The following is a 23,791-nucleotide window of genomic DNA, read 5'->3' on the forward strand; positions in this document are numbered from 1 at the left end:
TATGTCATTAAAATATTATTTATCTTGATTACTGAATGTTTTGGCATCTCAAGGTCCATGTCTCACAAGTTTCACTCTGGTCCAGGCCCTGGAGTTGATGGAGGGGGTGAGGGGAGCCAAGGGGAGAGTAGTAGGAAATGACATCAGAGAGAAAGGGAGATGGGGATTCTGAGCAGTTTGGCTTTTACACTGTGGGGTGGGAAGTTGCTGCCAAAACAAATTACCACAAATGTAGTACCTTAAAAAACATAAATTTGTGTCTCACAGTTCTATCTAGATCAGAAGCCCAACACAATATAGCTCTGCTATCATCAGAGCTGTATTCCTTACCGGAAACTCCTGGGGGGAAGAATCTGTTTCCCTGCTCATTGGGTTTGCCAGCAGAATTCAGTTCCATGCAGTTGTACGACTGAGGTCCTCTGCTCTTTGCTGTGGGCTTGTGGCCCCTTCCTGCATTTTCAAAGCCAGTAGTAGAGGGTCAAGTCCTCAACAGCAGATCTCTCACTCTTCTGCTTGCCTCTTCTGCTTTATGTGATTAGATTGGGCCCACCTGGTAATCTAGGACCACCTCCACACCCACACCCTAAGCATAGCTTCCAAGTCCCTTTTGCCAAGCAAGATAACACACTCACAGGTTCTGGGGATTAGGACATGGCCATCTTTGGGGGGCCATCCTTCTGCCATCACGGAGGCTTTGGTTAATGGAGTAATGATCCCTCTAGTTGCTCTGTTGAAAACAGTTGGGGAAGGGGGAGGGACAGGGAGGATCAGAAAAGAGATAGGGAAACTGGTAAAGCGGCTCAAGCAGTAGTAATTCAGAGGAGATGTGATGGTGGCTTCGATAATGTGATGGTAGGTCTTGTAGGTCAAGTTGGCTAGGCTACTGTCAGCAGCTATTCAATCAAACACTGATCTGGGTGTTGCTGTAAAGATATTTTGTAGATGTGATTAAGGTCCCTAGAGGGTTGACTTTAAGTAAGTGAAATTATGGTAGATTCAGGTGGGCCTGATTCAATCAGTTAAAAGCCTTCTGAGCAGACCTGAGGGTTCCCGGATGAGGAAGCAGATCTGCCTGTGGATAGCAACTTCATCTCCTGCCTCAGCATTTCCGCTTGCCTTTCCTAAGGACCCCCTCCCGCCCTAGGGACTTCAGACTCACCTAACCAGCGCACAATTGTGAAAGCCAATTCTTTGCAATGAATCTCTTAATAAGCATCTGCCACTGGTTGTTTCTCTTATTGAACCACATGTATGTATAGATACTGACTTAATTTTATAGTTTAGATTGTTATTGATATAGATACTGATTGATATAGATATTAAACAAATTTTGAACGTGAAGCCAACAGGATGTAGCAGCAGACTGGAAGTAGGATGGGAGAAAGAGAGGGATCAGGGATGATTCCAAAGTTTTCTTCCTGAGCTGCTAGAAGGATGGCTCACTTGTCTCCTTCTAAGATAGGGAATTGCTCTACCATGAAAGCCACTCGAAGAGCACATTCAGTTTCCCCTGCAAGGAAGCCCCTTTCAGAGACAGGGTGTACACAGGCAGGAATGGGTGGGTGAGTCTGGCCAGCCCTGAGGTAGGCAGGCTCCAGTCCAAAGGGGGAAATAGAGAATAAAGTCACCACTGTGTTTATGCCACTCATCCAGGATATTGCGGCTTTCCATTGCATTCTGGAAGAGCAGGTCTCTTTACTGTTCCCTCTACTCTGAACCCCACCTCCCCTGCTGGTCTGTGCTCTGTGGGAACCAGTTAGCTGAACCCTGAGCCAATAACAAGCAAGGAGAGCTGAATAGAGACTTTATGAATAAATGTTGCTCTGTGGTCTTCTTTTTTCCTTGTGAAGGAACAGGGTGTGCTTGAAAATAAAAAAAAAATGAGTTTTTTTGTTTTTTGTTTGTTTGTTTTGTAGTAATCTTCCTGGAAGGCAGAAAAGAAAAAGAAAAAAAGAAAGAAAGAACAGCATAGATTTGTCACTTGGTACTTCTCTGGTTAGCACAATGGTTGGGCCCCAGGCCCCTCTCTAGGCCTCCCAACCTGGCACTGAATACAATTGAAGAAATCAAAGGAACTTTTCCAAGAGTCTGGCAGCTCAGACAGATACTGAGATGGCAGAGCTGTGTGGTACCAGGCCACACACAGAGGCCTCCATTTCCTCCTACCTTCTGGAACGCAGCAACCAGAGCTCAACAAGCCTGCAGTCCTGTTCAGGGAAACCTCACCTGGGCATCAACTGTTCACAGAGAATCTGAACCACCACCCCAAGGAGACAGGGTGGGTCAGTTTCTAGCCTAGTCATTGCCAATATAAATGTTTGAGGGGCTCTCTGATAAATAAATCAATAGAACATCTTGAATCTGAAGGGGGCCAAACATTGTGCTTCTTTAGTCTCCTACAAAAGGTAAAAGATTTCATGTCAGGAAGTACTTTGGTATGCCAACAAGTTTCCAGAGCCTCTTCCTCCTTCTCCCTCAATTCCGTATTGGACCACCAGTTAGATGTCAGAAACTGATCCTTCGCCCCATAGAAGTATCAGGTGTTTGTTGTTCCTTCAAAAGCCAAGTTTTCGAGTTTCTGGTGGACTTCACAGGATTTCTCTCCTCCTGAATCACTCCTGGCTGTGGTAAACCTGGGTGAAGTCCTTATCACTCCAAACCTATACTGCAAAAAAAGTGAAATATTTTTGTCTCATCTCCCCCCTGCCCTTGATCTCTACAGGAAGAGGATAAAGGCGCAAGGAGTCAGGTTTGGAGTAAAAACATGCACCACACAAGATATTTGTGAGGATTAAATAACTTGGGCCCAAGTATTTTGGAAGCTGCCAAGGGCTCTACAGATTAGATATACAGAAGTATTGGCTGAAAGCCGACCTCCATTGACAAGCATAATGTAGATGTAAGAAGCTGAAACAGACTCTGTGTCCCTGGTGGGTGGTAGCCAGACAAGGGATGTACAATCATGGGTTGATGGGGAAAAAGTCTCCCAAGAGAAAAAGACAAAATGAGATTCTTGGTCCAGCAAAAAAAAAAAAAAAAAAAAAAAAAAAAAAAGGCTCAAGAAGGGAAGAAATGGCAGGTAAAAAAGTAAAAATGATAGTGATATAAGAGCATCGGCGGGGGGGGGGGGGTTCCTATTTCTATTCACTAGAGCTATAGATCTATGAGGGACATGTTCAGTGCTAAGGGCACACCCCAGAGGCCTGTGGGAAAATCAACCCCAAGGAGTCCTTGCCACCTCTGTCTCAGTGCATGTGGTCAAGTACATCCAGAGCATGGGATTTGGGGAGTGAAGGGAATTTGGGCTTCTCCATAGTGTTTCCAGACAAGATATTTGTTACTTTCTGCTAGTCAAACTTCTTTTCTGATGATCTTGTGGTATGCATGCTAAAAGAGGATTGAGCTGTCCCACATTTCAGCTATTCCCAGAAATGCTTGGCAAAGGAAAATGTAGGTGAAAGTGTGACAGCAAAATGCTTTGGAAACCTATGGAAGAGCACATTGCTGGGGGGATGAAAGCAAAGCTAATATAAACTGATCAATGACTTGCTGTGGGCCAGGCACTGTTCTAAGTATTTTCTATGTGTTAGCTCATTTGATCCAGTTCTATGAGGCAGGATGATTATTTTTCCCATTTAATGGATGACATAACTGAGGCATGGAAAAGTTAATTTGACAAAGGTCACAGAGGTAAAGCCAGGTTTCAAATGCAGATTACCTAACTTCATAATCTTCCATAAAGTGGAGATAGTATATTTTCCTAGCCTGTCTCCAGTTAAAAAATGGGGAAATAACATGCTAGCAAGGGTGAGATATATTTGTTTTGACTAGGATAACCTATAGAGATAGAGCATTACAGCTTTGAATGTTAAAATGTTTTTGGCCACTGCATCAGTAAGGATGCTTTTTGCTACAAGTAACAGAATATCTAACCATAATTAATTAAACAATAAAGACATTTATTACTTCATATGTCAATAAGTTGGATTCAGTCCATTTTTTTAAGATTTTTTTTTAGATTTTTTATATTTATTTTTTTTAAGATTTGTTTTTTTAAGTCCATTTTTTTAAGATTTATTTTTTTTTCAACGTTTTTTATTTATTTTTGGGACAGAGAGAGACAGAGCATGAACGGGGGAGGGGCAGAGAGAGAGGGAGACACAGAATCGGAAACAGGCTCCAGGCTCCGAGCCATCAGCCCAGAGCTTGACGCGGGGCTCGAACTCACAGACCGCGAGATCGTGACCTGGCTGAAGTCGGACGCTTAACCGACTGCGCCACCCAGGCGCCCCTAAGATTTATTTTTTTAGAGAGGGAGAGAGCATATGAGTAGGGGAGGTGTGTGTGTGGGGGGGGGGGGAAGAGAGAGACAGAGAGACAGAGAGAGAGAGAGAGAGAGAGAGAGAGAGAGAGAGAGAGAGAGAAACCCAAGCAGGCTCCATGCTCAGTGCAGAGCCCGATGCTGGGCTTGATCCCACAACACTGAGATCATGACTTAGCAGAAATCAAGACTTGGATGTTCAACTGACTGAGCCCCCCAAACACTCCAGACTCAGTCTAATTTTAAAAGGTTGGATCAATGATGTCATCAGGATCAAGATATTTTCCATCTCTTGAGTTTGCCTTCCTTAGTATTTTAACCCTGTCTACCTCACATTAATAAGATGGCTGTAGTAGTTGACACCCCGTGTTAACAAGATTATATTCAGTGGAGAAGGAATTTCCTATCAGACCCTAAGCAGGCTATACAGGTCAATTAGACTAAATTAGGTCTCATATCTATGCTGTAGCTACAGGGAATTTGAGAATGTGAGTAGCTGGAACTCACAGCTCTGTTGAAAGGACAAACTCTTCCAACAAGCAAGAGGGAGGTGGGATGAGGTGGTGTTGAGCCACTGATTTGGGAACCTACCTAGTCTTTTTATGTTTTATTTTTCTTCATTTCTTAGCTGTAAATGCATAAAGGACAAATCAAGGTCATGACTTAAAGCAAATTACTAAATCGTAACCAAAAAAAAAAAAAAAAAAAAAAAAACACACACAGAGCCAGCTCCAGACATGTTTCTGGCTTGAGGCTGGACTCAGGATCTACACAGCTCGAAACATCCATGTGATTCTCTGAAGAGACTTTGCTAACAGTGAAATTGCACCTGCCCCAGCATCCCCCAGGTGTTATGGGTGGTGTCAGCCTAGGATCCCTGAGTTTAGTCCTAGCCTTCCTCCTCCCCACCTTTTTAGAAAGAATCCGTATCTGTTTCTCTTTCTTTATTCTTCAGTGTCATATCCTGCTTCTTCTAAAGAGAAAGCTGACCAATGTGAGAAAGACTTAAATTGGGTCATTCCCTCCTAATAGAATTTTTTGAATACTAGAAATAAAGTTCCTAAGGGCCACCAGAGAGAAGCACTTCTAATTCCAGCACCAGAATAACAGGAATTGTACCTGTTAGAATTAGGTTCTGTTGCAACAGGGACATTAAACATGGCTTAGGAGCACCTGGTGTGGCTCAAATGGTTAAGCATCCGACTCTTAATTTTGGCTTAGATAATGATCTCATGGTTTGTGATTTCAAGTCCTGTGCCCTGCTTTGTGCTGACAGTGCAGAGCCTGCTTGGGATTCTCTCTCCCCCTCTCTCTCTGCCCCTTCCCCACTCTCGCTCTCTCTCTCTCTTAAAATAAATAAAAATAAATAAAAAATAAATAAACATGGCTTAAAAATTACTGGAGTGTATTTCTCTCTCATGGAAATACAGTTCAGGGCTGCTCAGCAGGCTCCATAGCTAGGGCATGATCTATTACCTCATAGGGGGCCCATACATATTAAAGAAGGCCATTTATTTGGAGTCTAGCACATTATAACTCTTTTGGTTCAATAATGAAAGTAATAATAAATAATATTAGTTGAGCTTTATCTATGTGTCAGGCCCTGGATAAGGGCTCTTGAAATATCAACTCATTTAATTTTCACAATAGTTCTAGGAGGAAGGGACAGTCATTGTCCTTATTTCATAGATGGGGACATTGAGAGATTAGGGGTCTTGGCAATGATTGCCTAGTTAGGTAGTTAGTGCAGAGCTGTGATTCAAACCCAGCCCAAAGGCCTAACCACCAGACTCTACCATCATCACCTCCCTGTCAAAACCCTCCCATCATTCATCTCCTTCACTCCCTTCACTGTGAGATGGTCACAAGGTAGCTGGGAAAACAGAGCATGTATCACCAAAGAGCAAATTTGTAATGTAAAGCGATGGGGTCTAGGTGTCAAATGAGAGGTGTAAGATAAAAGAGAACATCAACTTCCCTGGAGTGGGCACAGAAGGTGTCACACTGGAGAGGGTGTCCAAGTTGGGTTATGATGGACACACAGGATTTAGAAGAGTAGAGGAGGATGTGCCAGGCATGAGGAATGGAGTGGGTAAGGCTTGGAGGTGGGAAAGGAAATAGCATGATAAAGGAATAATAAGAAAACAATCTTGGCTAAATCATAGGATTCTTACAGAGGAATCCTGAGAAAGCACTTTGGAAATGAAGATTAGAATTAGGTTAAGAAGGAATTTGAACTTCCTTCTGAATAGCTGAACTATAGTCGGCAGACACTGGGTAGTCACAGGGGATGTGTGGGGAAGGAGGGGGCTGAACGGTGAAATCGTGTGATGGAAGCAGTTTCTTTAGGAATAATGTGGTGATTGTGGGAGGGGTGACTTACAGACTCGGAGGCTGGGACTCTAGTTAAGAAGCTTTTGAAATGATCTAGACATGAGGTAATGAGAACTTGAAATGGAGTGTTAGCACAAGGCATGGATGGAACAGCAGGGATGTGAGAGATACCACTGGAGCAGAATTGAGGGGCTTGGTGACTAGGTCTGAGAGCCAGGGAATGGGAGGGGTCAGGGATGTCTGCCAAAGCTGGGGTGATGGGAGAACATTGCTGTAAATCGAAGCTCTGGGACTTCTAGTCAGAGAGGACTCCATTTGCTATCCATCCTTTGCAAGATCTCTGTATCCACTGAGCATCTCCATGGAGTTGGTATTCACCAAAGCTACCTGGACCAGACAGCCATCTTCTTTTTCTTCTTTGCTGCCAAGTGTTACTTCCATCAGGGAAGACTCTAGGTCAGAAGAGAAAGCATAGACTTTGGGTCAAAGAGCTAGGAATTTAAATCTGCTGTATCCATCACCAGCATGGTAACATTAAGCACATTTCTCAGTACTTTGAGATTCAGTTCTCTTTTTAAATTAAAAATTTTTTTAAGTTTATTTAGTTATTTTGAGAGAAAGAAAGTACACACACATGAGTAGGGGAGGGGCAGAGAGCCAGGGAGAGAGATTCCCAAGCAAGATACACACCTGCAGCACGGAGCCCGATGCAGGGCTCGAACTTACAAACTGTGAGATCATGACCTGAGCCGAATTCAAGAGTCAAACATTTAACTGATTGAGCCGCCCAGGTGCCCAGATTCAGTTCTCTTTAAAATAGGTATGAAAATACCTATTTGATGGGGGTACTGGGGGGATAAGATAATAAACACAAAGCATTTAGTACTGCGCCTGGCTCATAGTAGGTGCTTAGTAATATGGCTAATGTGTTGAGCTTACTATGGACACCCTTCTAACTGCTTGAGTTACATTCACTATTCATTCCTCACAACAATCCTATGAGAGAGATACCACGATTACCTCCAACTCATGGATGAGGAAATGAGGTATGAAGAAGATGCAGAACTTGCTAACGTCCCAGGGACAATATAAGGCTAAACCAGAGCTTGAACCCAAGCAGTCCAGCTTCAGAATCTGTATTCTTCACCACTACCTGGCCCTTAAAAGAATATTGTTTGCAAACAATTAATGCAAAGCTATTACATACACTGAAAGGATGCAAGAGTAGCAAAAACAGCCCCTGTAAGGGGAATATAAAACTACATAGCCAGAACGGCTAGACTACCAATATGAGAGAATGGCTACTGGTCATAGCTTGAAGTTGGTCCTTTAGAGCCCCTTTGGTAGCTAGATCCTGGAGAAGGTGAATGAGGGAGAGGTCCCAGAGGGAAGTGCAGAGTTCAGTGCCTGCGGTAGGTCCTCAGGAGGTTCAGGGCAGTGACTTTAAACAATTCATACAGAGATTTCAGTACCTTAATTTCCAGTATGGCAGTATAGTGTGTCCCAGAAAAATATCAGAACTGGTTATCTTTTACCAGTGTTTTCTAGTCAACCTGTAGGCAAACATGCTGATTTCTTTTCTTTTCTTTAAAAAAATTTTTTTAATGTTTATTTATTTTTGAGAGAGACAAAGAGACAGAGTGAGTGGGGGAGGAGCAGAGAGAGAGGAAGACACAGAGTTCGAAGCAGGCTCCAGGCTCCGAGCTGTCAGCACAGAGCCTGACATGGGGCTCCAACCCATGAGATCATGACCTGAGCCAAAGTCAGGACGCTTAACTGACTGAACCACCCAGGTGCCCCCACACTGATTTCTTTTAAGTGTTTATTTTTGAGAAAGAGAGAGAGACAGAGTGGGAGTGGGCAAGTGACTGAGCCACCCAGGTGTCCCCAAACACACTGATTTTTTAAAAAATGTTTATTTATTTATTTTGAGAGAGAGAGAGAGAGAGAGAGAGAGAGAGAGAATGTAGGGGAGGGGAAGAGAGAGAGAGGCAGAGAGAATTCCAAGCAGGCTCAAACCCACAAACTGTGAGATTATGACCTGAGCCAAGCCACCCAGGTACCCCAAAACACACTGATTTTTAAGGAAATTCTCAGTGTTGAATATTATACTGACTTTTAAATGTATTTTATTTGTTATTACTACCATGTTTACATTATTTTCAAAAAAAGATTTGAAGTACCTCATAGTAAAAAACTCTTTAAAAAATCATTACAATATGTATAAATAATAAACATTGTGAATGTAGAAGTTTTATACCTGAAAATCTAAACTAAGATGAAATGAGAAATAGGATGCATTTCCTAGTATTGATTATGAAAATAGACCTAAATGCTTAGATCCTTGTGCTTAGAATTCAGGTGTGCAGGACCAGCATGGCATTTGGTATGAAGATGGGAAGCCTCAACTTCTATTCTTGCTTAGGAAGAGGCCCACGTCATATACTATTCCACCTGAGTATCCCATAATCAAGGCAAAACATATCTTAGTAGCTATACTTCTACCAAGTAAACAGGCAATCACAGCTTTGAAATGAAAGACTTAAAAAAAAGGAGGGGGGGGAAGGGTATGCTTGGTACCTTGGGAGAGGAGAATGTGATTTGGATTTGCTTTTTGCTTCAATGGCCTGCCTAAGAGCAAAATGCTAGTCTGGGTGGGGTCTTGAATTATCTTAAATAAGCTAATTTGCATGCCATTGATTTCCCTTCACTCAGATATAGGACCAGCCGATGATCTGCAATCTTCTTTCGTCAGAGAACTCTGGAAAAACTAGAGGACATTATGGTGGTTACCAGTCTTCCTGGGGAGGCAGCCATATAAGAGGTCTGGGATTCTGTCCTGCAGCACCTTCCTAGAATTTGGGAAAGTCCTCAAAGTTTGCTGTTATGGTTTGTTGGCTTAAGACTAGACCAAAGAATTTCAGAGGCTTGTTTCCAATAGAGCCTCTGATCAAGAAGATTACAGTTTTCTAAGACTAGAAAGAACACCTTCCATACCATCTTTATTATTGATATATATCCTGAATCTCCCTGATCTCACCACCCAGCAGGCACAAAAGAGATTGCATTGAGATGCCCACCTGCTGACTGGGGCTTCATATCCCAAAGGTCCCCCTTATGATTTCTGAGACTCTCCACGGGGTATCCTTGTGTCTGCTAACTCCTGCCTCACCTGATGCTCCTCCAGTGACTTCAGAGCAAAGGGGAAAGAGGGCATTTGATTTCTGGGAAGAGGTGAAAGGGATGTGGTCATGAAAATCTGTCCCTCGGTTTTCACAAAACAAAGTTTTAGTTCATGAAATGGCAGACATTTGGGTCCAGTCCTGATTCGTTATACTGCCTTGCACAGGTCACCTTTTCTTTTTGTTTCAAATTCCTTTACTAAAAATGGAAACAATCCTCACATCTCACAAAGATGTTGTGGGAACTGGCTGTTTAATGATTGGATGGTATTTTGAAAACATCAAGTACAAGATAAGTGCTAGGTCAAGAAAGCCAAAGACATGTGGCTTCTCTAATGAGGTAGCGGGATGTGCCTGTCTTTCTTTTTGCTTTAAACATCCAAAGGAAATACATTTTTAAATGTCTGCACAATACTGACAGAGAACAATCTCAAATTCCCCAAGTCAATAAATTGCTCTTTGAGCCTCCTTAAATGAACTAAGTTGCTGCATAGGTGAGGCCCAGGCTCCAAGGAGAATAAAGTTTTGAAAAATCCTATGCAATTTGAAGTTATATAACAAGTGGCATTAGGATTAGAGAAAATTTGGGAGGGAATGAGACTTCATAACCAACATCTGATCATGACATTTAAATTTATTTATTTATTTATTTAATGGCATTTTAATAAAAGACACATTTAATCCTAAAATACTCTAATGGCATTAATAGCTTTAATGGAAACCTTTACTTAAAATTTGAAGAAGGTGTTTAGGAGATAGGAGAGAATGGCAAGGGCCATGGAAAGGAGAAGCTAGATATAAAGTTTGAAAATTGTACCTGTGGTTGGGTTCTACTCTCCAACCGATACTATTAGAAAACATATCAAAAGAAGCTCCTCCCTTCAAAAAATAAGAGACATGCTGTGGGTTGAATTGCTCCCCCAAATTCATGTTGAAGTCCTAACCCCAGTACCTCAGCAGGTAACCTTATTTGGAAATAAGGTCATTGTAGATATAATTAGTTAAGATGAAGCCACACTACAGTAGGGTGAGCCCCTAATCCAATAGGACTGGTGTCCTTATAAAAAGAGGAAATTTGGGGGCACCTGGGTGGCTCAGTCAGTTAAGCATCTGACTCTTGATTTCAGCTCAGGTCATGATCTCACAGTTGTGGGATTGAGCCCCATGTCAGGCTTCATTTTGAATGTAGAGCCTTCTTGGGATTCTGGGTCTCCCTTTCTCTCTGCCTCTCCCCAACTCACACTGTTTCTCTTGCTCTCTCTCTCTGAAAATAAATAAATGAATAAACAAACAAACAAACAAATAAATAAACAAACATTTTTTAAAGGGAAATTTGGACAGAGACATATGCATCAGAGAGAATACCATGTGAAGATGAAGGCAGAGATGGGAGAGGTGCTTCTATGAGGCAAGGAACACCAGTGAGTTCTAGCAAACCACCAGAAGCTAAGGGAGAGGCATGAAACAGTTATTCTCTTAGAGTCCTCAGGAAGAATCAACCCTACTGACACCATTATCTGAAACTTCTAGCCTCCAGAACTGGAAGACAACAAATTTCTGTTGTGTAAGCTCCCTAGTTTATGGTATTTTGTTATGGTGCCCCCCCCCCCAGAAAACTAGTACATCATTACACCCAGTTGTTTGACCCTATAGAATCAGAAGTAATGTGGAGAAGAAGGGGTTGAAGGTAGTTAACACTATGTTCTTCAGTATATATTTCACTAATTAAGAGATTTATTGAGTTAACATTATTTTCTTAAAATATAAAAATTTAAAGATTATGATCATCAGTTATTCATATCTTATGGCATGTTGTATTTTTCAAAGATGGCCACAATATCCCCCATCCCACATTGCTCTTCTGGAACCTTGCCATTTCTCCATTAAGAATTAAGAATTCTCCACTAATTCCCCTTGAGTCTAGGTGGGTTTGTGACTCACTTGGAACCAACAGAATGTGGTAGGAGTGATGCTACATGACTTCTAAGGCCATGTCATAAAAGTTGATGCTGCTGCCTTAGGGGCTGAACTACTTGCACTGAAGAACTTAGCTGCCCGGAGGCTGCCATGTTGTGAGGAAGCTTAACCACTGCTTGTGGAGAGCCTGCATGGAGAGACCCTGAGACTACTGAGAGAGATACTCAGCAAGATTGTAGCTTCTCCCAACTCCTCTGCTATTCAAGCTCCAGCCACTGTCTGACTGCAACCATGTAAAGGACCTCAGGCCAGAATCTCCCCACTGAGCCCTCCCTGAATTCCTGACCATGGAAACTGGAAGAGGTAATAAAATGATAATGGTTAATTTAAGTCACTAAGCTTTGGAGTGACTTATTATGCAGCAATGGTTTAACAGTCATACCTTAATGCATTATTCAGATAATCAAATTTCTTGACTTTTGAATTAACTGTTTCAGAATTTAATTTTCTTTAAGGGTTAGAAAACGCAGGAGAAAAGACAGCTTGGTAACCTAGAACCATCTAGTTGGCAGGTTTCCCCAGAGTCTGGTGGGCAGTTTTGTGAAAGCCGGCAGTATTGCTGTCCTTGGCATTCTGCCCCTCATTAATTTAGAATGTAAATATGAAGGTGGTACCATAGAATTTGAAGCCAGCGATCACACTAATGTTTATGTAAGTCAGTAAATTCCTGATCGGAGAGTCCTTTTTTCCTCTCCTCCCAAACATGTCCTAATTATGCAAAATTGTGCCATCAACTGCCTTGGACATGAACTAGTTAGTTATCACTGGCGCCAGAGTCTGGCATGTTGAATTTTCCAACTTCTGCAAACTTCTAGTTTCAACCAGAATCTGGCACTAATTCTAAATGAATCTGACTTCATTTGTAGTGGGGTGGGAGGGCCGGGATGGTAAAGATGTTTGCACTTTGAATAATCTCCAGCTTTTGGCATCTTCCTAATAAGAGCCCCCTCCTGTCCTTAGTGCTGACATAGCTCTGCTCAACTATGAAGGACCATTTTCCCCAGTCATTTCCTTCTGTTCAGAAAAATACTGGATCCTTTTGACACCTTCATGTTCCAAACACTCCCTATCAGCCTGCAGCTTGTTTTCTATGGTGTCTTTGATTAAAGCCTTCTTCTATCAGGGCATTTGAATAAATAATTCCCTTGCCTCTCTTTGTTATCAGAGTTCTTACTTGCTGCTTCTGGTCTCCAAGACAGCCTTCAGGCTTTACTGCCAGGGAATAAGATGCCTGTGAAATTCACTCTTCGGCTGCAAAATGCCTTGCAAGGAAGTCTTTTGAAAATATTAACTTCTTTTCCTTTTTCAGCCCTGAAAGAGTAGTTACTGGGAAATAGTCACTCAGAAAATGGCTATTAGTTAAGAATCTCTGCACACAATAGCTGAGGGGTAACAAGGAAGCTGAAAAGAAAAGGCTTCATAATCCCTTATTTGTGACTCCTAAGTGGTAGCTGCTAAAAGTGACTTCTGCAAGTAGGCAGCTGCCTCTGCCATTTACACTTAATCAGATAATCACAGAGCTAGCTAGAAGAGGCCTTAATCCAGCCTTCTGCATTAGCTGGGATTTCTGCATTAGCTAAAGCCTGCAAGGCTTTCTGGATTGTTACAGAATCCTCAAGTGTTGTGCTCACACCTTCACTTGGAAAAGTCAAAACACACTGGGGAGAGGAGACATCTACTCCTTGGAACAGAGACAGAAACACATTACTTTTGTCACCTAATCCTCTCTTTTCTTCCTGAACAATCTTTGAGTGGGTATCAATCCTACTCCTCAAATATTGCACGAGGTTGTGATCATTATTTTCATTTCATGTATGAGGAAACTAAGGTTTAAAGAGGTTAAATTACTGGCAACGATGTGAGAAAACTAGGATAGGTTGACAAACCATCCTTGTTTGCCCAGGACTGGGGGCTTTCCGGGACATGGGACTTCCAGTGCTAAACCAGGACAGTTCTAGGAAAAACAGGAAAGTTGGTCACCATAGGCTGAGCTAGACCCACACTGTCTCCAGAGCCTTCCCTCTGAACCCTAGTACCACCCTAAATTCTTCTCAGACTGAGATTTGGCCTTGGGACAAATGGGGAATCTACTGGCAGCACCATGAAAAATGCAGAGTTTATTTCCCTTTGAGTCAGAGAACAAAGTCATTGGTATTGATGTGAAATGTTGGGGTTTGGGAGCTAACGGTCAAAGAATTCTTCAGTACAAAAAAGTGGTTTTATTAAAGCACAGAGACAGGACCTGTGGGCAGAAAGAGCTGCACTGGGGTTGTGAGCAGTGACTGATTACGTAAGGTTTGCTATCCTATGAAGGGGGGGATGGTGTTAGGGCCCCAGGGAATTGAATGTATAGGTTTCTGGAGGTCTGGCTCTTGATAAGATTGCTTTTTTTTCCTTCTAAGTCATTAAGATAGTTGCAAACTGATAGAGATTCATGTCCCACATGACTGTGATGTCTATTGGTTGACCATTTGTTTTCCCTTTCCTTTTTTCTTGGGCAGCCAGGAGTGCCTGAGGAATGTCACACATACCCCCATGGGAGGCTGAGGGGTGTTGCAGGATGTTAGCTTGTGCTTTACCCTCAGCTTGCCTTTTGCTCCCTCATCAGTGTCATCTTTGGGAAATCAACTCAGGAAACCAGGCCCTCTTGCAGGTCACTCACTCTCCAGAGAGGTAAAAGTCAGATTTAAGAGTGCACATCACCATTTATGTAATTCACCACATCAGAAGCCATTTTACAAGTGGCCTTAAATCATTGCCCACTGCCCTGCCAGGGCCTCATTATGGAAACCTCAGAGAAGGCCATGGAGGAGGGAGGAGCATTGCTGAAATGTGCAGAGTAGAACTGGGCTGAATTCGTGAACAATGTCAGACTATAGCATAATTTTGCCAAAAGCAGAAATCAACACCTTTTGACATTTTTTTTTCAGGGATGATATATATACAGTTCCTTCCTCCCTCCCTCCCTCCCTTCTTCACCCACCTGCCTAACCCCATCTCCCAAATCTCCCCTACCTCGGGGCTTTCTCTTTCAGAATGACTCCCTGGACTGCATTGGAAAACCAAACACATGCTTGAAGCATTGTAGCTGGAACTGAGTTCTGGTTGTTCCCGTGATACACACACACACACACACACACACACACACACACACACAGTGCCAGATGATACCCTCTAATTGCTGGATCCCAGCAGGTTTAGGGAGGCCCAGGTTGTTGAGGAGGAGGACTAGGGAGTCTCTGAATGTTAGTGAGTGGAGTATTTCAGTGTCCTAACAGTTTCTCAGGTTTTACCTATCCACTGATGCTTTCCTTTATTTCTCTCAGCCCTAAGTGGTGGGAGCCATCCTTCCCTGTGGCTGCTAGGGGTCCCTCCTCTCCACCCAGTGGCCCCTGACTGTCTCCCCTTGGAGGGCAGAAGATTAAAACAGAAAGGACCTCAGAGGGATCATCTAGTTCAACTCCCTCCTCACACAGACAAGGGCTGAGGCATGGAGAGGAGATGAGAGCTTCTGGAGTCACATGCCGAGTCCACTCTGGCACCTCTGAGGTGGAGAGGAGGGTGCAGGAAGGAAAAGGTCTGTAGCTGCTAATCAAACCTCTTCTCTCCCTTCTTCAGCTAATCCACAATGTTAGCCCAAAGTATTTTTCAAACCCTTACTCCACTGTGTCAAACATGAATTTTTGGTTGTTTTTTGGTTTGTCCTCAAGCTCTATATTTTTGTTACCTCCCCTTTCTCCTTTCTTCCTCCTCTTTGTTTCCAGGTAAAATCATTCACAGAAGTCAAGTATCTCACATAGATGGAACTTGGCATGGGGGTACCCATGGGGAGGTGGGACCTACTCTTCCCCTCCTGCTTAGGGCTTCACCCTGAGAAGTGGCCACAAAGGTCTTGCTGTGCGGTGCTTGGTAGCATGGACTATGCCTGTGTTTGATGCCCAGTCAGGCAAGTTTTTACCGACTGATTTTGTTTTTTTTTTTTACCCTAGCTCCCCACCCGCTGCTTTCTAAAAGCACAAGGCCCATCCCTGAAACTTCATGGGCGTGGGGACTCTCTTTCCTCACTCTGTGTGTTAGGGGATGACAATCAGGCTGAGGTGGCCCCAACCTGCAATACCTTCCTGTCACTCACGGAAGAGCTGCCTCCTAGGTGAGGCCCCACCCCCACCCCTCTTGAGAATGTCACCCCACAGCTCCTGCTGGCAGCAGTGAGTCCTAATGCTGAGGGAAAGGAGCTGAGGTAGAGGCGTTCAGAGCTTTGGTGGGTGAGGACTGATGCCCCCTCCCCCTCCTTCCATAGACGGTCAATGCTCCCCATTACAAGGGCCTTCCCCTCCTCTGACCAATAGCATAAATGGGGTTTCTAGGGGAAACAGTGCTTGTGACCTCCCTGTTCATTAGACTCTGGGTGAAACAAATTCGAGTGAAAAAAAGTTGTGATTTTCAAATCAAAGAGCAAAGGTGACATGGACCACACCAGTCGAAACAGCCTTTCCCAGGCACCTTCTGCAGTGGGTGCTGTGAATGGGCCACAGCATCCTAAGTCCTAGCCATCCACTGACTTGGGACTCCACAAGGACAACAGGTGGATTAGGTAAGATGATGGAACCCACACTTGGAATGAAATACCTACAGCTCACTGAAAGAGTGACGTAATCATGATCAGTCTACAGCAAACTATAAAGACTACAGAGTATGGTTGTGCTAGAACTCCCAGTCCCTCCTCACCAGGGAACTTGTGAAACCTCATGTCAGGAGCAGCCAAGGGAAACATCTCCTACCTAGGTTAGCCGACATCCTTTTCTGCATCCAAGTTATCTGTCATTGCTGATCCTCTGCTACTTCCCCTATTTGCCTCCCAGCTAGGCTAGGCCCAGGAAGAGGCTGGGAGTCGGCACTTCCACACCATCTGCACATGGGATGAGATTCTCAGTCTCTCTGTCTGCAAGTTCACACCTTGGGGGCAGAACTTTCAGCAGGTATGCTTCTATGCTCTGGTTACCCCTCTTCCTAACTTGTTTCTGTACAAGTCAGATTTGGCCCTTGGGAGGTTTATATCCCTTATGACAAATTTTCTTAAATGTCTTTGGTAGTTTTCTATTCCCCAGGGAATCGCTTTTCTCTCCCTCTACCATTGTATGCCCCTCAGTCATCAAATGGCTCTGTGAACTTTGGTGATCTGTGGTTTTGAGCAGGGAAAGAGTAGTTGCCTCACTGTCCAGGTATCACTGCCTTCTATGTAGCTCTTCCAAACACTCCTGTTTGCTGTAGCACTTGTGGGTTTAGGTTCACTATTTTGTGCCTACCATGTGTAGGCCTTACAAATGACTTGGGCTTCATAGTGTAACCATTACCATTTATTAAGCATATACTATGTTCTAGGCATTATGCTAAGTGCTCTACATGTAATATCTCTAGTCCTTATGGCAAACCTACGAGTTAAGCATCATCATTCCTATTTTATAGATGAGGAAACTGAGTCTGAGAGAAGTTTTATAACTTGCTCTGGCTCATAGAGATGGTAAGTAGCAGAGGTGGGACTGGAATCTAAGCCTGCGTGATTCAGAAGACCATCCTCTTTCCTTTCCACCATTCTTCCAGTCACTCAACAAACACTTATGGAGCACCTACCATTTCCCATACATTATTCTTTTCTTGGAGCTTAACATCTAGCTCACGGCATCCTCTATCCTAATTCTCTTGATCTGTGACAATGGACACAAGAGTTCCTGAAGCCCACCAAGGAAAACGTCTAGAACAGTGAAGAGCAGGAAAACAAAATTATCCACATGCAGGTGTCAATTTGAAGTTTGCTAATCACCAGGAGAGAGAGAAATAAAAACTATGTGAGAATTGCAATATCAGCCATATGTTTCTAGTTTACAAACCTGAAGCAGTAGCTGGAGCTCCCAGGCAGAGATAGATGCAAACGTGTGGAAATCCCACAGAAATATAATAGACAAGAAGAGGAACAGGAAATGAATCTTAAACCCTCATAGACTGTGTGGCAACCTTTTTATGATGCGTTGCAGTATTAGACTCAATGTTTCTAAGAAATCAACAACATCATCAATCCCATCTGACATGGGAGAAGAGGCTGCTAGATTATATGCAATTCCTTGGTTATGGAGAAAATCAGTGGTGACACAGACTGATAATCTAACCCTGCAGACAAAAAATCACTGTGACCAGCTACTTCCCTTATTTGGGGTTGTTGAAATAGCTTCAATTTTGCTAAGAGTCAAAGTTAGCTTTTCTCATTAAAGAAAAAAAAAAGCACACAGAGATAGAGAACCAACAGAATGAAGCACAATTGCCACAGCCAGGACTGGCACCCACGCACCAATGCAGTTCAGCTTATCAGACTTTCAAGGATTTCTTAGACTGGCAGTATTGTTCGTAGCACTGTTCTACTTCTACCCTGTTAACTGAATCCTGATTTTGTTCAGATACCAGGAATTTTTCTGGAAAAGGTAGGTCCTTCCCTGGGGCCCATAAAATGAACAACGGTCAGCCTGATTCATTTCCTCTTTGCAGATGATGGATTTAGCCCATGTAGTGGACATTTGACCCAGTTCTCCACAAGGAGACATAACTGGAAGTCTGCTAATGGCTTCTGGAAAGATTTTTCTCTTTAACAAACATAGAGGGCTACTAAGGAGAAAGCTCATTTCCCTTCCTACCTGTCTTTGATTTTTTTTTTTTCATTTAATGATGTGATACACCAAGCTGCTGTATCAACCATGCCACCATGGTGGGAGGCAATGCTCTCACACTGAAGACTACAAAATGAAATACAGAAAAAGCCTGGGTTCTTGGTGACCTCACTGCACCACTGAGCAACCTGAAACCACATACCTGCAGAGTTCTTAGTGATGTAAAAACTGCCCTATGGTTTCTGCCACTTTAAGTTTCATCTCCATGATACACTGGATAAAGAGGAATAGCTTAAAGCGAACACATTATGCAAGAGCAAAAGAAAAATGTGTGGCTCAAGATGAGACTGCCAATTCCAGAACTTCTGTCTTTTGGGTGGCACAGCCTTCGAAAGAATTTAGAAACTAAGCAAACAGCACAGATCTGTTGAGCACCTACTATGTACCAGACACAGTGCTGGGTGTTGGGGTTCAAGAGTGGGCAAGACAGGCAAGGTCATTGAGGTCATGGAAATCACATTCTGGAAGATTAATGATAAACAAATAATAAGGGTAGTTGCAAACATTCTGAAGCAACTTTCTAAATATTGATGCAAATCAGCCCCAAGTGTAAACCCGGACACCATCATCATTATCGTCTTTGTCACTGTCATAATAATTTGTGCCAGGCTCTATGGGTGTCAAAAGATGAACAAGAGATAAACACTGCATTCAAGAAATCTGGGAGGCAAGAATCCAGATTTGGCCATAGAACAGTCAAAAGTTAGGCAATGAATTAGGCAGGAAACAAAAGAATTCTTCTGGTAACCAGGGTTAGGATAGGCTAGGCCCCCTGTCTCCACTATTCTCCCACACATGTTTTATCACCATTACCCCCTTTTTCAAGAGAGAAAGAAATTTTCTTAATGATTGCTGTTCTTCTTTCACATTCGGCTGCTGTTCCCAAGAGAATCAAGTAGGCTTTTTCTTTCTCCAGTGAAGTGAAGAAGATAGGCTGTGTAAATCTGGATGGCACTTATAGTCTGTGCTACATACCAGCAAATACACACAGATACTCCCATAAATGATCTCACCAAACCCTGTCTCCTTTCCTTCATCCTCTCAAAATCATACCCACCTAATGTGTTTAGCATGCTGCAATTGACTATTAACTGCCATATCTAGCTATAAAAATACAGGTAAACATCGACTAACCAGGTCCCCACACCCACACACATACCCTCACCTTCAGAAACATTTCCACTGATGGTCACACGAACCACTGCACACTCTCTCCCATTTGGAGTGCATCTTCCCACAGGCTTGTTCACACACTGGCTTTTTATTTGAGCTCTCATGGGGAATCTTCCAACTCTTAGATAGGAATTTCATTAACAAAGGAAGGGGAGGGGAAGTCAGGAGGAAAGTACAGATGCAGAAGAAAGAAATCAAAATAGTTTCTGAAGGAGACCTAAAATCGTATCATCCCAGGCTGAACCTCCCCTATAACTGTTCTTTATTTGTGCATTCTGTGCCTGGAGACAAAACACAACAAAACAACTTTTCATCGATTGGGCAATTGTCCAAGCTCTTAACTTGGCATCCAGCCCACAGAGCTGTGAAATCAACCTCACTAAGTCTATGGTTTAAAATGAGGCAACATCTAACTGGAAGCCCATTCAAAATAAGGAACTTGGTGCAGGGGTTCAGGGTCCTTTGTTGCTTCCTTCCTCTCTCAGCAGCATCTCCCATCTAATCTTGGTTGAAGAGTCTTACTTGGCTAAGAAAGAGATCAGGCACAAGAAGGTGGTGCTGAGAAAGTTCCATGAAAACTCAGAAGTCACCGCCTGCATATCAAACTTGAATAACCAGGAGAGATGTAACTTCGGCATACTTTCAGCTGCCTTCCTCCTGCCCACACCGCAGGTTTTTCAGGTCCTTGCTTGAGCGTGCACTCACAGGCGTAAATAAACGTGCTATCAACAGCCTGCGTCAGCCAACCCAGCTATTTAAGCGGGCTGGCATCAGCAAACTCAGCTTCCAAATCCAGGGCTTGTCTTTGCCACTGCCACGTAAGTAACTTTCAGAGGTTTGCCTTTATTGCAGAGGAATGAGATTGTGTAGAAACTGGACTGAAATGTTATAGTTCCCATAGTCACTATTCTGCTGGGGAAGCATAGAGGTGAAAGGGAGAATAAAAGTTAAGAGTTAGTCCCAAGCAGGGAGCCAGAGAACATTGCTGGGTGTAGTGTATCAGACCCTTGCAAACATGCAAGGGGTTGAGGTGGACTTGGAGCAAGGTAGAGTCCATTTTGGCCTTTTGGCCAGAAGGTAAGATGTTTTTCTTGCTCTCTCCTATCTCTGGAAGCCACTTGGAAACCACTGTTTGTGTGACTGTGCCAGATACCTAGGGATTTATCATTTAGAAGCTGATGTTGCTATTATTCATCTCAGTCTAAAATCAGACACAGTATTATTAAAATTTTTTTGTGTGTTTTATATAGTGGGATAAGAGGGGCTATCTCTGGATTAAGTAGAGGTGGCTCAATTGTGAAGTTGCAGTGCTATTTCTTGTTAGGTCCGGTTCTTATAATACTAATTTACAACAATGCAAACACTGATCTTGCTTAAGGTAAAAAGGAATCCCATGCTCTGGGTTTTGAGGAAATATAGGTTTGTGATATTTGAGCACAATGGGTATCCAGGTATTCGGGGAATGTGCTAAACAAAGGGGAATAAGAATCATTGACTAAAGAGGCACAACACTCCACATGACTTAGGTGAGAAGGTCTTAAAGAGAAGGGCCAGGCAAAAAGTTCCTGTGGAGCCACACTGCCACTCAACAGGCCTATAGGATCTTTAGCAAAGGAGGGAGAGTATAATCAGAGCAGGCAGAGAACAAAACAAAGGAGAGGGGCTAGGGAGGAGAGGGGACAGACAGTAGAGGAGTTATGATTAGACATCATATTTGTAAAATATATATAGGATTATAATAGAACTAAAGCATGACATAAATTCTATAGTTCCTCCTTTTGGGTCAAGAATCTGGCAGGGCACCTGGATGGCACAGTCAGTTGGGTGTCCAATTTCAGGTGATCTTGGGATCATGATCTCGGGGTAGTGAGATCGAGCCCCAAGTCAAGCTCCACTCTCTTTCTGCCCCTCCCCACCCCCGTCTCTCTCTCTCTTTCTCTTCTCTCTCTGAAAAAAAAAAAAAAATCTAGTGATTAAGAATCGGTGAAAGCCAAGGACCTTGCCCAGGTAGTTGCCCCTGCCTCAACACATACCTTGACACACATCACTCATTTTCTGGAGCCCTAGAACGCCACGCACCCCAAATGAATGCATTTAAGCTAATGCATTATTTTTACACTGAGCTGAAGCTGCTGAGTAGGAACCTACAGAGAAGCAGCAGGGGGTTGGACACCAAACTGAAGCTCACTTCTAAGGTCATAAAGGTCTGATTCCCATCAAGCAAATAATGGCTAAAGGGTTTCTTGGGGCAAAGATAAGGTGGGGTCCTGGAGGAAGAGAAAAGAAATAAAAGGTGGATCCTGTTCTCAAAAAGCTTGATATCTGAAGTATAAGGACATAATAAGAAGCCAGGCGAGGGGCGCCTGGGTGGCTCTGTTGGTTGAGCGTCCTTCGTCTCAGGTCACGATCTCACAATTTGTGAGTTTGAGCCCGGTGTCAGGCTCTGTGCTGACAGTTCAGAGCCTGGAGCCTGCTTCGGATTCTGTGTCTCCTTCTCTCTCTGCCCCTCACCCACTTGTGCTCAGTCTCTCTCTATCTAAAATATAAAAAAAAAATATTTTTAAAAAAGAAGCCAAGCGAAAAATAGTACATATTGTATGATTCCACTGGTATGAAATGATAGAAAATGCAAACTATAGTAACAGAAAGCAGATCAGTGGTTACCTGGGGAAGAGGATGGGAGAGAAAAGGGGTAAGAGGATCACCAAGGGGTATGGAAAACTTTGGGGGTGATGGGTATGTTCACTATTGTGATTGTGGTAACCATTACTTACATGTGAAAATATATCAGATCGTATATTTTAGACACATGCAATATTATATGCCATTATACCCCAACAAACAATACTTTAATAATATACCATTTCTATATGATTAAAGGTATTTCTAAAAATTAGCCCATGTAACATACTGAAAATTAAAAAAAAATATGTCTGGGAAAAAATTAATTTAATAAATACAATGGAGGACAAGACCATCAGGATTGCGGACTTTTATAGACCTGGAAGTTTCCAGAGATCATTTAACTCAGCAATTGCAGACCTGGAAAACTGTTTTTAAAAATACTCAGGACTGGCCACACCCCAACCAATTAAGTAAGGATTCCTGGGTGCGCAGTCCTGGCATTGTTTTTTAAAGTGATTCTAATATGCAGCCAGGAATCAGAAGCAGTCAAATCCAAACTCCTCCCTGACACAGGAGGACAGAGAAGCCCAGAGAGAGGGTGGGTTTGCCCCTGACCACACAGCCACTGGGTCCCAGAACCCAGGGAGGACAGCAACAGGATCTCAACGCTACTGGGTCCTCAAAACCACATTTTCAGCTCAAGCTAGGATAGGGCATCCCGTGCATTTCAAGCAAATTCTTGGCATCCAGACACGCTCAGGGCCGACAGCAGGAAGAATTACTCAGAACCTCAAAGGTGCATTATTTAAGGACTGTGCTAACACGTGAGAAGGGATGTTTCAAAACGAAAGCTTCCTTTTGTTCCCTCAAAAATATCTGATATAAGCCAGATAATACTTACTGAAAGAATCTCAGCCGATGGCACCAGGCGCTCTGTGGGGGACAGGGGCAAGTTGTTACTTTAGGAACTGGCACAGTTCTCAGCGTTGGGACGAGTCTATCTGGCACTACAGGGGCTCTTCATTGTGGTTTCCAGGTTGGCCCCAGGCAGAAGCATGAGTGGGTGAAGTTTGTCTTCGTGGCTACTGCTGTTCTGTCTGTCTCTCACCTTGGCTCCTGTGTGGATGCAGGGGTGCCCATGGGACCACACATCTCACCTGCTCTGCCTGGGCCAGCTAGCCAGGTTTTAGGTGGTTTCTCAGCTCCCTTCTCATCCAAACATGTCTGATTTCCAGGGTCTCATCCCCTCGGGGCTTTGCTTATCCATCTCTGGAAAACTAATTAAAGTTATGATGTTAATACACAATAATTGTTTTAATGAGTTATGTCCTCCCCACCCCCCAGTATATTAACTAGATTCTAGCAAGATAACATATCTGGGAATTCTTTGAAATGTTATATAAATATAATTACCATTTGGGGCAATCAGGAGAATCAAAGTTTTAGGCGAAATATATAATCCC

General features: G+C 43.2%; 1 protein-coding gene and 1 long non-coding RNA gene across 3 annotated transcripts in view; one reads left to right on the forward strand and one right to left on the reverse strand.

Moving 5' to 3' along the window:
* Positions 1 to 8: 8 nt before the first annotated feature.
* Positions 9 to 19,884, reverse strand: LOC122238034. Its single transcript, XR_006217000.1, has 3 exons — positions 19,696 to 19,884; positions 7,043 to 7,107; positions 9 to 727 (listed from the first exon to the last, which is right to left on the reverse strand). It is a non-coding gene; the product is annotated as an uncharacterized LOC122238034 (long non-coding RNA).
* Positions 19,885 to 20,162: 278 nt separating this feature from the next.
* The window catches only part of HOPX (HOP homeobox), a 30,881-nt gene continuing 27,252 nt past the window's right edge, over positions 20,163 to 23,791 (forward strand). Inside the window, exon 1 of one of the 2 annotated variants that reach the window (XM_042984463.1) lies at positions 20,163 to 20,521. The gene's annotated coding sequence lies outside the window, so the exon portion shown is untranslated. The remainder of the gene's footprint in view (positions 20,522 to 23,791) is intronic. The other variant, XM_042984458.1, reaches the window with a different exon arrangement.

Source organism: Panthera tigris, chromosome B1, assembly GCF_018350195.1.
Source record: "Panthera tigris isolate Pti1 chromosome B1, P.tigris_Pti1_mat1.1, whole genome shotgun sequence".
Lineage (NCBI taxonomy): Eukaryota > Metazoa > Chordata > Mammalia > Carnivora > Felidae > Panthera > Panthera tigris.